Source organism: Phyllobates terribilis, unplaced genomic scaffold (assembly GCF_046119375.1).
Source record: "Phyllobates terribilis strain yellow unplaced genomic scaffold, ASM4611937v1 Scaffold_88__1_contigs__length_6355796, whole genome shotgun sequence".
Classification (NCBI taxonomy): domain Eukaryota; kingdom Metazoa; phylum Chordata; class Amphibia; order Anura; family Dendrobatidae; genus Phyllobates; species Phyllobates terribilis.
In genome coordinates, this window is record NW_027362848.1 from 5,834,288 (window position 1) to 5,843,059 (window position 8,772).

The following is an 8,772-nucleotide window of genomic DNA, read 5'->3' on the forward strand; positions in this document are numbered from 1 at the left end:
ATCATGTGGGCCAGTATACTGTATGGAAGAGCATCATGGGGGCCCACATACAGTATGGAGCAGCATCATGGGGGCCCACAAACTGTATGGAGCAGCATCATGGGGGCCGATACAATGTATGGAGCAGCATCATGGGGGTCAATACACTGTATGGAGCAGCATTACATGGGGCCAATATACTGTATGGAGCAGCATTACATGGGGCCAATATACTGTATGGAGCAGCATTACATGGGGCCAATATACTGTATGGACCAGCATCATATGGAGACAATATACTGTATGGAGCAGCATTACATGGGGCCAATATACTGTATGGACCAGCATCATATGGAGACAATACACTGTATGGAACAGCATCATGGGGGCCCACATACAGTATGGAGCAGCATCGTGGGGGCCCACAAACTGTATGGAGCAGCATCATGGGGGCCGATACAATGTATGGAGCAGCATCATGGGGGTCAATACACTGTATGGAGCAGCATTACATGGGGCCAATATACTGTATGGAGCAGCATTATATGGGGTCAATATACTGTATGGAGCAGCATTACATGGGGCCAATATACTGTATGGAGCAGCATCATATGGGGCCAATATACTGTATGGAGCAGCATTACATGGGGCCAATATACTGTATGGAGCAGCATTACATGGGGCCAATATACTGTATGGAGCAGCATTACATGGGGCCAATATACTGTATGGAGCAGCATTACATGGGGCCAATATACAGTATGGAGCAGCATTATATGGGGTCAATATACTGTATGGAGCAGCATTACATGGGGCCAATATACAGTATGGAGCAGCATTATATGGGGTCAATATACTGTATGGAGCAGCATTACATGGGGCCAATATACAGTATGGAGCAGCATTATATGGGGTCAATATACTGTATGGAGCAGCATTATATGGGGTCAATATACTGTATGGAGCAGCATCATATGGGGCCAATATACTGTATGGAGCAGCATTACATGGAGCCAATATACTGTATGGACCAGCATCATATGGAGACAATATACTGTATGGAGCAGCATGACAGGGGGCCAATATACTGTATGGAACAGCATCATATGGGGCCAATATACTGTATGGAGCAGCATGACATGGGGCCAATATACTGTATGGAGCAGCATCATATGGGGCCAATACACTGTATGGAGCAGCATCATATGGGGCCAATATACTGTGTGGAGCAGCATTACATGGGGCCAATATACTGTATGGAGCAGCATTACATGGGGCCAATATACTGTATGGAGCAGCATCATATGGGGCCAATATACTGTATGGAGCAGCATGATATGGCGCCAATATACTGTATGGAGCAGCATGACATGTGGCCAATATGCTGTATGGAGCAGCATCATATGGGGCCAATACACTGTATGGAGCAGCATCATATGGCACCAATATACAGTATGGAGCAGCATTACATGGGGCCAATATACTGTATAGAGCAGCATCATATGGGGAAAATATACTGTATGGAGCAGCATTACATTGGGCCAGTATACTCTATGGAGCAGCATTACATGGGGCCCATAATTCTGTATGGAGGTGGTCACTGTATTACCTGTATATTTCTGTATTACAGCATATATAGGTACTCTGTATATGCTGTAATGTCTCTGGTGATCACTGTATTACCTGTACACCGACACTATATACAGAGCTCCTGTGTATTATGTCACCAGTGGTAATATTAATGTTATTAGTATTGTGTTTTTTATTAATGATCAGTATTGTATTATTCGGTCACTGAGGTGGTAATATATGATCTGGTCATGGTGTGGAGGTATTTGTTCCTTGTACAGTATGTGGTATTATTCGGTCACTATGTGGTAGTAATACATGCTCTGGTCATGGTGTGACAGTATTATTCAGTCACTATGTGGAGGTAATATGTGGTCTGGTCATGGTGTGACTGTATTAATTGCCTGTATGTGGTATTTGGTCAATATGTGGTCTGGTCATGGTGTGGCGGTATTTATCTCTTGTATGTGGTGGTATTGGTCTTGGTATAGTGGATTGTGTTGTGTATGGAGGTCACTTGTTCCCTTTGATATCAATAAGGGGAAGATTCTTGATTTCCAATGGAGATTAAATACTTGGATGTTTAACGCCTCCCTGTCCTGTGGCTATTGCACAGTAGCAAATATGCACTTACAGGGGTTCTACGGTGAAAACAAGTAATCACCTCTCCTAAGGCCATGTTCACATGTTCAGCATATGGTCAGTATTTTACATCAGTATTTGTAAGACAAAACCAGGAGTGGGTGAAAAATGCAGAAGTGGTGACATCTTTCTACTTTACTTTTCCTCTGATTGTTCCTCACAAATACTGATGTAAAATACTGACCAAATGCTGATCGTGTGTACGTGGCCAAAGGATAAATAAGTTATTGAATGCTGTGACCTGGAGAATGTGCAACCTTTATCCCCATTAGTATGGAGCGGCAAGTACGACTCGACCACTGATCCATTTATTCCCTAAGGGGCTGCACTTGGCTTTTTCTGGAAGCCCCCAAAGAGGATGAATGGAGCTACGGTCAGACATACCACATGCCGCTCCATTTTAAAATGGGGATAAAAGTGTCCTGTCAGGGATAAAAGTTCCCCATTCTTTCAATCAGTGCGGTTTGCAATGCATAAGGAGAAAGGATTACCAGCTTCATGAATAGTTCAAAAAATAGGTTTCTTTATTGTGACAAAAGCTCTTTAAAAACAGATTCCATAGTCACATAGTGTAGCCAGGGCAACGCGTTTCGAACGCTAAAGATGCGTTCTTTGTCAAGACTACAGTAATTGTACATCCCAGTTATGGTGGCGCACAGTAGATGTGCAGGAGCCGCCTGTGATTTACAGTCGACGCTCCACTATAACTGTTATGTTCTGCTACCAAAGCTAAGGAAAGAGAGGAGATCTGTCCCTACTATAGGACTCAGCTTAATCCCTACGATGTAACAGGGAACCTGATCCTGCGATCAGACCTGCTAAAGTCCTAATCTAGTCTGTACGGAGACCTATAGATGTGGGGAGGGAATCCCTACAAGTACTAAGGACTGGGAGGAATATGGGACACCTCCTAACAGAAATAGTAGCAGACAGACGAACAAACAAAATAGATAGAACATAGAGGTCCGTAGACCAAGCAAACTAACAGAGTTAGATACAGAGCACAGGCTAGCTAGAAAGTAGATATACAATGAAGTCCAGCAAAGCCAGAAGGGCGGAGCAGGATTAAATAGGCCAACAAGGTCATGTGACCAGCAAAGGAAAAAAAACCTAACAGCAAGGTTCTAACAGTACCCCCCCTTCTAAGAGGATCCTCCGGATCCCCTAGGACCAGGCTTATCAGGAAATCTCCTGTGAAACGCTCTGATAAGTCTGGACGCGGAAACATCATCTGACCTCACCCAAGAGTTATCCTCGGGTCCGAAACCTTTCCAGGCCACAAGATACTGCAAACTACCTCTATACCGTCTAGAGTCAAGGATGCGAGAAATTTCATATTCCCCGTCCTCCACCACCGGAGGAACAGAGGCAGAGGCGTCACCATCCGACACAACAGCTTTTTTTAACAGAGAGACATGAAAGACCGGATTAATTCTCCAGGAGGTAGGAACCTCCAACTTAACAGCAGATTGGTTGACAACCTGAAGCACCTTAAAGGGCCCTACAAACTTGGGACCCAATTTCTTAGAAGGAATCCTCAACCGCAGATTCCTAGAGGACAACCAAACCATGTCACCAACAGCGAACAAAACCTCCTGTCGTTTCCTATCAAAGTAGTCTTTAGATTTTCTGTTGGCCTCCTGAAGATTACCACGCACATCCGTCCAAACTCTTTCCAAATCACCGGAAAAATTCTCCTCCTCAGGCACGGCAGATCCCAACTTGGAGAACGACCCAAACGACGGATGTCTCCCAGAACAACAAAAAAAAGGCGAACAACCAGCAGAAGAAGATGTATGATTGTTCAGAGCAAATTCGGCAAGTGGCAGAAACTCAGACCACCCCTCTTGATTGTCTGCCACAAAACAAAGCAAGAACTGCTCAACATCCTGGTTTTTCCTTTCTGTCTGGCCATTAGATTCAGGATGATATCCGGACGAAAACGACAAATGAATTCCCAACCTGTCACAAAAGGCACGCCAAAAACGCGCCACGAACTGAGGACCCCTATCAGAAACAATGTCAGTAGGAACGCCATGAAGTCTGACAATTTCCTTGACAAAGGCCTTAGCGAGAGTTTTAGCGCAGGGCAGTTTGACGAAGGGAACCAAGTGACACATCTTGCTAAAACGGTCCACGACCACCCAGATGACAGTAAAACCCTCAGAGGGGGGAAGGTCAGTTATAAAGTCCATAGCCAAATGTGTCCAAGGAGCACTGGGGACCTCCAAAGGACAAAGCAACCCCGCAGCAGGAGTATGTGAGGACTTATATCTAGCACATATAGTACATTGGCGCACCCACTTAATGACTTCCTTCTGCCATCCAGGCCACCAAAAACTGCGACCCACCAGTCTCTTGGTCTCAGAGATTCCGGGATGACCTGCCAACCGAGATTCGTGACACTCAACAAACAAATCTCTCCTAAAGGTCCCAGGCACAAACAACCTCCCATGAGGAGTGTTAGATGGGGCATTCTCCTGAGCTTTAAGAATCTCATCTTCCAAAACGGAGTCTAAAGCAGCTATCACAACACCTTCTTGTAAAATGTTTTCCTCTTTCTCAGCACCGACTATGGGAGAAAAACTGCGAGACAAGGCATCCGCCTTAACATTCTTAGTACCAGGGATGTAAGTAACGGAGAAATTAAACCGCGAGAAAAACAGTGCCCACCTAGCCTGACGGGCATTCAGGCGCTTGGCAGCATCAAGATATATCAGATTTTTATGATCCGTAAGAACCTGAACGGGAAATTCCGCACCTTCCAAGAAGTGGCGCCAGTGTTCAAATGCGAGTTTAATAGCCAATAATTCCCGATTACCAATATCGTAATTCAATTCAGTCTCCGAAAATTTTTTTGAAAAAAAGGCACAGGGATGTAATCCATCCCCGTTATCCTGAGACAATACTGCGCCAACCCCCACAGAGGAAGCATCAACCTCAACCAAAAACGGCCTAGTAACATCAGGCTGCATAAGGATGGGAGCAGAGGTGAACCTCTCCTTGAGATACACAAAAGCTTCAATGGCCTCAGAAGACCACTGAACCGCATCAGCACCTTTCCTGGTGAGATCAGTCAGAGGTTTGACAATACTAGAAAAATTTTTTATGAATTTTCTATAGTAATTGGCGAAACCCAAAAACCTCTGTATCGATTTCAAACCAATAGGCCTAGGCCATTCATGCACAGCCTGAACCTTAACCGGATCCATCTCAAAACCTTTGCTGGAGATAATGTAGCCCAAAAAACTAATTCTCTGTACAGCGAACTCACATTTCTCCAGCTTAGCAAAAAGCGAATTGTCCATTAATAACTGTAATACCTCACGCACGCTCCGCCAATGAGACTCCAGATCTGGCGAATAAATCAAAATGTCATCCAAATACACAACCACATTTTTACCGATCAAAGGTCTAAGGATGTCATTAATCAGATTCTGAAAAAATGCAGGAGCATTAGTAAGACCAAAAGGCATAACCAGATTCTCAAAATGACCCACAGGAGTGTTAAAAGCAGTCTTCCATTCATCACCCTCCTTCATGCGCAACAGATTGTATGCCCCCTTAAGGTCAATTTTAGAGAACCACTTGGCCCCCAATAACTGGTTAAACAGATCAGGAATCAATGGCAGTGGGTAAGGATTGCGTACCGTAATTTTGTTAATCTCACGAAAATCCAGACAAGGACGTAAACCGCCGTCCTTTTTTTTTACAAAAAAAAATCCAACCGCCACAGGAGACTTAGAGGGCCTAATGTGACCGGCGGCCAAACTTGTCTGTATGTATTCCTCCAAAGCCTTCCTCTCAGGAATAGTAAGGTTAAATAAACGACTTTTAGGAAGAGTCGCTCCAGGGACAAATTCAATAGAACAATCATAGTCTCTATTGGGAGGCAAAACCTGCGATTCTTTCTCAGAAAAAAGTCTCCAAAAATCCTGAATAGGAACAGGCAATTCTCCCCTATCCAAAGCTGCAATACGCCCGTTACAACACTTGTCATAACATTTATGGCTCCAGGATTTAATTTCACTGGTAGACCAATCCAGTACAGGATTGTGAAATTTTAACCAGGGCAAACCCAATATTACTGGAGAAGGCAAGTTATTCAACACTACCAAATCCAATTTCTCATGGTGAACACCATTAATAGTGAGAGGAAATTCACTGACCTTGAGAGTAATATTCTTCAAAGGGGAGCCATCCACAGAAACCACAGCAATGGGGGATGATAAAGGTTCAGGTTTTAAATTGAGTTTTTCCACGAATCCCCCATCAATTACATTCAGTGTAGACCCGCAATCAACAAACACCCGAAATTCCATTAATTTTTCCTGAGCAATCGTGGAAGCAGCTAAAAATATACCCTTGGAATTTAAACAGGCAATACGGGCGTGACTGACCATTTTTTTTTCTTTCTTCATACGAAGCTCACAGCCTTTAATCAAATGACCAGATTTTCCGCAATAGAAACACAAGCCTTCCGAAAAACGACGGTCTTTTTCTTGAGAGCGAGGTGCCACCGATCCAATCTCCATCGGTTCACCACTGTTAGTACACACATTATCATAACCAGAAACTGACATAGCAGAGGATTTGCTCTCATTAACCCTAGCACGCAGTCTTCTATCCACCCGTATAGCTAATTGCATAGCCTGTTGCAAATCCTCAGGTGTAGGATAAGCAATTAGCAGGTCTTTAACCCTTTCACTGAGCCCAGCAAGAAATAGACTTTTCAGAGCAGAATCGTTCCACCCTGTTTGAGTGGACCAACGACGAAAATGAGTACAATATTTTTCCACATTACCTGATCCTTGTTTTAAACGTCTCAACTCAGTCTCAGCTGATGCCACACGGTCAGGATCATCATATAATAGTCCTAAAGCAGAAAAAAAACTATCCACTGATCTGAAGCATGTATCACTAGGTTGCAAAGAAAAGGCCCACTCCTGAGGCTCTTTGCGCAAAAGTGACATTATGAACCCTACGCGCTGGGATTCATCCCCAGAGGACTTGGGTCTCAAACGAAAATACAATAAGCAAGCATTTTTAAATGAAAAAAATTCTCGATGTTCACCAAAAAATAAATCCGGCAAACATACCTTAGGCTCCAAGAAATATGCTCCAGGACAGTTACTCACGTGCTGACGGAGCTCGGCCACTTCCAGAGAGAGTCCCTGCAGGTGTTTAGCCAAATCCTGAACCGACACCATGATGGAACAAAAAAAAAAACTCTTTCCTTAGAGAATTTGCAGGCTGGACTTACTGTTATGTTCTGCTACCAAAGCTAAGGAAAGAGAGATCTGTCCCTACTATAGGACTCAGCTGAATCCCTACGATGTAACAGGGAACCTGATCCTGCGATCAGACCTGCTAAAGTCCTAATCTAGTCTGTACGGAGACCTATAGATGTGGGGAGGGAATCCCTACAAGTACTAAGGACTGGGAGGAATATGGGACACCTCCTAACAGAAATAGTAGCAGACAGACGAACAAACAAAATAGATAGAACATAGAGGTCCGTAGACCAAGCAAACTAACAGAGTTAGATACAGAGCACAGGCTAGCTAGAAAGTAGATATACAATGAAGTCCAGCAAAGCCAGAAGGGCGGAGCAGGATTAAATAGGCCAACAAGGTCATGTGACCAGCAAAGGAAAAAAAAACCTAACAGCAAGGTTCTAACAATAACAGGGATAACGGCTAACAAGTATGTGCATATAGCTGTAGGGTGGGCCCCTAGGGTCAATTTCCCCTGTGGGCCCCAGACACCCCAGTGTGACCCTGGATAAGGAAGATACGAGGGTTGTGAAGTAAGCCTGTTTAGCAGAGGTAAGGGCTGATTTGAAAGCGAGTGTTGCTTGTTTGAATGCCGAGAAGTCATCTTGCGAATGTGTTTTCTTCCAATGCCGCTCCATGACCCCAGGGCCGCCATCAGGGCATTACTACCCTTACTACTGTATGGGGCCCGGTGAAAAGAAGCAAGAAGGGGGGGCAGGCACGCTGGCAGCCCGGGGCCCCTCTCTTTGCTTCTTCTTACCGGGCCTCAGGGGTAACAGTTAAATGCCCGATGCACCCGGCAGACGGAAATGGGTGCTTTACCTTTAAGCAGCGGCCAGGTGCATCATGGTCCTGACTCCAATCTCCTGACACACTGCATGCTCATCTTCATTCCTGAGCAGAGCAGCATGTCTCGGAGGCGGTGGCTAGTGTGTGAGTAGCAGGAGGAGGAAGCTGCTGCTGAGTTTGGTGGTGAGTGGGGCCTGGTGGTGCTCAGAGGGGCCTGCTGATGGTGATGAGGGGGCCTGCTGATGGTTATGCGGGGCCTGCTGATGGTTGTGGGGGGCCTGGTGATGGCAGGACCTGCTGCTAGTGATGGGCGGCCTGCTGCTGGTGATGCGGGGGCCTGCTGATTGTGGTGGGGGGGCCTGCTGATGACGGTGGGGGGGCCTGCTAATGGTGATGAGGGGAGGCTGCTGCTTCTGGTGGTGAGGGGAGGCTGCTGCTGGTTCTGAGGGGAGGCTGCTGCTGGTGCTGAGGAGAAGCTGCTGCTGGTGCTGAGGGGAGGCTGGTGCTGAGGGGAGGC